The sequence below is a fragment of the Zea mays genome, chromosome 5, assembly GCF_902167145.1.
Source record: "Zea mays cultivar B73 chromosome 5, Zm-B73-REFERENCE-NAM-5.0, whole genome shotgun sequence".
NCBI classification, from domain to species: domain Eukaryota; kingdom Viridiplantae; phylum Streptophyta; class Magnoliopsida; order Poales; family Poaceae; genus Zea; species Zea mays.
The window spans coordinates 141,173,280-141,179,178 of NC_050100.1; the positions used below are offsets into that span (position 1 = coordinate 141,173,280).

At 39.5% G+C, this 5,899-nt stretch overlaps 1 pseudogene; it reads right to left on the reverse strand.

The window, feature by feature from the left end:
* Positions 1-2,462: 2,462 nt before the first annotated feature.
* LOC103628498 (meiotic recombination protein DMC1 homolog B-like) lies at positions 2,463-4,959 on the reverse strand (annotated as a pseudogene).
* Positions 4,960-5,899: the final 940 nt, after the last annotated feature.

Here is a 5,899-nt window from a genome sequence, read left to right on the forward strand (position 1 = left end):
CCCGAGCATAGCCTTGGGTGAGACGTGGTGCGTCAGCTGACTGAGGGGACCCTCGGGCGAGGCGTGAATCCGTCCGGGACTACTGTTCTTGCCCGAGTCTGGGCTCGGATGATATCGCGTCCCTTGGTAGATGAGGCCTTGACTTGAACCGTGCTTATCAGTCTTTATGGTTTGTTCTGAAGATATTTTCTAGCCAGGTTAAGGAGTGTTGGGGGTACCCCTAATTACGGTACCCGACAATATCTCTCATCTATATTTCTAAGGCCTTGTTCACATGGATCGAAGGTAATTGAGGGGGATTAAATCCATTTCTATTTAATTTTGACTAGAAAGAGATTTGATCACCTCTAATCTTTTTCGATCCCTTTCTAACCGAACAAGCTCTAAAATATTCTCTACTTTATATATAATTTGGCTCCAGCAACGTCTTCTATATTTCATCATTAATACATAAATGTCTATATTATAAACATATTTTGCTCCAAATTTTTGTAGGTATGTATTTATCGTACCCTCAAATGTTATAATTTTATTTTATTTTTTGCATAATCTATTACTAGGTGAGTGCCCGTGCGTTGCAACGGCAACATATAATATCATGATGAATTATGTAAAAATGTGTATTTCATTATTATAGTACTACAGTATGTCCGTGTTTTGCACACAATCATATTTGATACCCATAAAAAATATATGTTCTATACACATTTAGATCTCGAGATGTGCTATTCCCTCCAACGAAATAAGTTCAAGAAATTCTGTTTGAGGCCTAAATGACCTCAGAACAAATGTTTACATTCTGACAAATCTTTTTAAGATGCTGGAACATATTCGATCTTTAAAAAAACATAGGTTCCAATCAGAAAAATCAGCTTGCCGACATTGCCTTGGCTCCACGGTGTCGTTGTCACTGCCACACAGGAAAATCGGTCCCTCGTAGCCGCCCCGCCACAATGCGCCCTCCCTACAACCGCGTGCACAACAGCGCAACAAACGACCCGACATATAGCAATAAAAGGCAACAGTCAAAGACATTTACTAAAAACAATGTTGATGCACTAAACACTTTTGAAAAAAAATGAAGGTAGTAAATGAAAGGCATAAACGTTGAGTAATAAAATCAAATTCCCTTGGAGTTGGCAGTATATATTACCACTCAACTCAATAAGTGATTTTGTGCATATCCTACACATATGTTGTTTCTAGGCAAAGTCAAATTAATAAAGACTGATAGTATTGGTTAACAGGGATGCAGTAGATCAGTAGTACATTGAAGGAATTAGTCAAAGACCATTTTAAAAATAACTGACAAGGTATTGGTTGCAAAGTGAATGCAAGTATAACTATAGTGAACACCTGTCATATTGTAATGGTGATTTAAGTACGAAATTTCTAGCTCAAAACGGGTGTAGTAGGACTGTAGGAGCAACAAAGATGATTTACTGCTATGCACAACCAGTGCTGGTGAACAAAAATCTGATTGTTCATAGAACATAATGCATGCTAACATAACTTATGGGTTACCAGTTGTTATACCTTGCCAAAGTATGAAGAAGCAAAAGATGACAGAAATGATCAAAGCCACCAGATTCGCAATGGAGATGCTGATTTGGAATTCATCATCTTCTCCAATGCCTTCATACGCTCCATCCTAGCCCTCTTTAACACCGCAAGCTCCGATAGTTCACTGAAGAAGTTAGATCACAGAACTTTGAAGCTAACTACAAACCAAAAAATGACCTTGTAAAATCTTAAACTATCACTTGCACAACCTTGACTGGAGCAGTATACAATATTTTTACTTGTTATTTACATGATTCCATCATTCAGTTCAATTAGCGGATGCAGCATACACATGACCTTCTATTTTGCTAGGGTACAACAAAAACATGTTAGTATTATTGTTAATGAAAACGTGGTCTAATTAGTTGCGCCAACAAACAAATTAATTTTATTTCTCCACAACTCTCTCTACTGAATAATGCTAATCGAGGGCAGGTTTTCTTTATGTTGGTGTTCTTGACATGTAATAAACTAAGGCAAAAGCGTATGAGCACATGTGACAGCAGCCAGTAGCTGATCAGAGTGTTCTGATTCTACTGCCTGGTTAAGATGTAAACTGTGGCATTCTAAAGCCGCCACCAGCTACCTTCGGCAGTGACATCATGTTTCATTAGCTTGGAATGTGCCTACATGGAAGAACATGGGAAACTTAGTGACATCATTATCATTGTTCATGCAGAGTTCAGGAGTATTTCCTCAACAAAGAAAACAAATTAGCTAACAGCCAGTTGAGTGTGAAGTTGCCTAAAAGGTTCCCTGAATTATATACGTCTAAAAATTAAGTTGATCTTTCCATGTCATGTCAACTACCTGACGAACTTGTGAAGAATGCAAGTGAGATCCAACTGATGAAAGATTCCCCCCCCACTCCGCTAATGATGAGAAAAGGGCCCAGATGTTCATCTGCTGAAAGCGCAGTTCTTGCTACCGCTTTTGCCTGTGAAAAAGAATATGTTAGTTCTGAAGCGGCTGGTGAGGTTGAAGCTGCCCGTGAGCCACCTCCCGGGGGGCACGTCGAGCCTGGCCCCTCCCCACTTGAAAGGTTCTTCAGCCATTTTGGCAGCAAGGCCCAGGAGCAAGTTGTACTGGTGCTCATATGTGTACGCGCGAGCATATATGATCTAACCAGAAACAGACATAAAATTAAACAAGCAAATTAGTCTATTAGTCATGAAATGGGCTAATAGGAAGGAGAAATGTTAAATACATGCAAATTCATACATTGTCGAGAACAGCATTGGCATCCATCCCAAATCTCTCAGCAATTGGCACAATGCGTTCAGGTCGGCTGAAAACTTCATTAAGGAAACAATTTGGAGACGATAGGAATAAATATAAACTTTTGAGAATCAGCTTGACAAATAACTCCCAAAGATACAATGTTCCCTCAGTGTCAATGTAGGCAACCTTTCCATTCCCCCCATGCATGTGGATTGGAAGCTGCATTTTCATCAATCAGAAATAAGAAAGTAGTTGTTTCTTTGTATCCTCAAATTCTATTGCTTCTATACTTCCATGGTCTACGTGCTTTCTAAAAAAAATTGATACAGGGGGTGAACCTGAGTGGAGACACATAGGGTATGAGCCAACTGGGTCTTCCCTGACCTGCAAACAACCAAATAACAATATAACATACATTTCAAACTAAAAAGCCGGAACTGAACTCTGAAATATAGTTACAGAAGCACATCATAAGTCAACGTTCACTGTGACTATTCTCAGTACATATTCAAGACAGTTCCTTTCAATTGCATGTAAGAGGTATGTGCACGATTGTGTTGTATGCAATGACAAATTGCCCCCAATACCATCAATATTATACAACAAATAATTGTTTCATGTACTGTTCATTTTACAGAAAACAAAGATCCCACCTTAATTTCATTGTCATTAAAGAATCACTTTGCATCAAAGGAATGGTGAGAAAATTGTATTCATATGGTTAAGTTAGCAAAGCAAAAGCATGATTAGAAACTATAAGGTGCACTACTAATGATAGCAATGCCTCTGGAATATGAGACAACAAATAAACGTGGTGAAAGACGGTTGGAAAGGTAGAATCATCAAGCTAAATACACTAATACATTACTAAGCTAGACCTAAATACATTTATTACAAGTGTAACCCCATATCATAAATATCAACTATACACATAGTCACATAATATGGCTCCTGCAGCAGAACTTCAGAGAAAAAGAAACAACAGGAGAAAGAACATCGAGATACCGAAACTCCCCGAATGCTTCTGTGATGCAAAGTGTTTCAATCCCCCCTTCAAAATTTAAACATATCCATCTATTAGACTAATATACGATGGCATGATTGATCACACAACAGATTTCAGATATATTACCGCCAAGCAGCTCATCAAGTGCCTGGCTCCCAATTGTAATCCGAACAACAGACTTCCGCTTCAAATAAGCCAAAATAAATCAAAGAGCCTTAAAGGGAAACACGTACGAGAAGTAATTAAAAGTGCTCAACCAGATTCAATAGCTAATCAACCTTTGTCAGTTAGTTTACATACTACAAGCACTCAAGCATTGGTTATACTTATCACTCATAAGATAAACCAAACTGGTAAACCATACACCAATTAGTAGCTTAAATGCAATTTTCTTACCTTGAGAAGGAGATCATTTCCTGTCATGAAGCCCTGGTTCTGTGTCAAACAAACAAACAAAAAGGGAATTTCAAGATAACATATAATACATCTATCACATAGAAGTTTAGTAAGCAAAAGCAACTTAAAGGGTCAGACCAGAAGTTTTTCTGCTGCCTCGCAGATCTTATCAACTTTTGCTTCAGATAAACCTTTGATTCCTGTAAGATTCTGCAAGCCGATCCGTGAATTAGAACAACAGCCATATGTTCAGAATATTGAAGAAATGAAAGCAAGCATGCAAGTGCACAAACAAGATATCAATTTATGCACTGAGAGCATCTCAAAGAGACTCCTTATTTTTTACTCTCTATTTAACTCTTTATTTGTATCTCTATAAATATTAAACTCTATATATAACGTCTCATTCCAACAGACTCTCCAATATACAAGTTAGCTTAGATAGCGAGTTGCTAGCCAAATTTGCCTAGTGAGAGAGTTAATTTAGAGAGCCAGATAGATTAGAAAGTTAAATGGCTAGTCTGTTGGAGAGCTATTATGCTATTAAATAGCTAAAATTTAACTTGGCAAGCTATTTAGCAAGTCTCTTGGAGATGCTCTGAGCAACGAAGATTCGGACAGACAGAACAAATATTTGGGTATGGGGATGTGTAGTTCAGAACCTTCTTGGTATGCATCATTAGGCCATTGCAAGTGTAAATCCCTGCATCCTGCAACTTCCTCACGTCTCCTGCATTTATCCCCTAAGAAATCACTGCGCCAAACAGATGCATGCGCCACAGATTAGCTTGAACACATGAATTATATATGTTGAGAACTCAAATTAATAGGGTTGCACGACACAAATGGAAAATAAAACACAACGTGGATCCTGTTTTCCAACAAAATACGAAACGATAGCACAAAATGATTAAAACGGCCTAAACCCACAAAATAATAAACGCAGAACTTCAATAAAACGTGGGGAAAACTAACCCCACCAATTTGTGGCATAGCGCATCAGTAGTTTATTCGCAAAACCCTGGAAATTTTTGGGAAATCGGAAGGGGGCGCCGGACGCAAAACCCCACTTCGAATGCCGAGATCAAGCTCAAATCACACGAACTTCACTTCGAAGTAGACTGAAATTCGCGAACCCAAAAGCTAACGGTAGAAGGCTGAAGTTATCCGCCGTGCTAAGCGACTGGAGTATCGATCGATCAGGGTGGTACAACACAAACGGAAATAATAATTGTCTATCCACACATAAGTCCCTGGATGGCAGGATAGAATAAACTAATTTCGAATTCCACTGCACTTGGCTGATCATTTTGACAGAGTGAGATTGTGAACTCAGAGACCGAGGCTAAATTCAGACCAATCTATCTATGCAGCAGCAACGTACGGTAGTACACACTGAATCACCGCTTAGAACGAATTGGCCGCAGGATTTCGAACAAACGTATGGAATAGTAGAACCCCACGAAGTTACGCCACGATGCAACACCAGCACCAGTTGGTTACCAAAACTACTGGAAATTGTTGGGGGACCAGAAGCAACCCAAAACCCCAACTAAGCGCACCGAACAAAAACAAACAAATGCCGACACCAAGCACAAACCGCAGCAACTTCGCTTCGAAGCGACACCGCTCGGATCGAAATTTGCGAACCCAGAAGCGAAACGTCAGAAGGCGGAAGCGATCCACCCGCCGTGGAAGGCGTGCGGCTGCAGC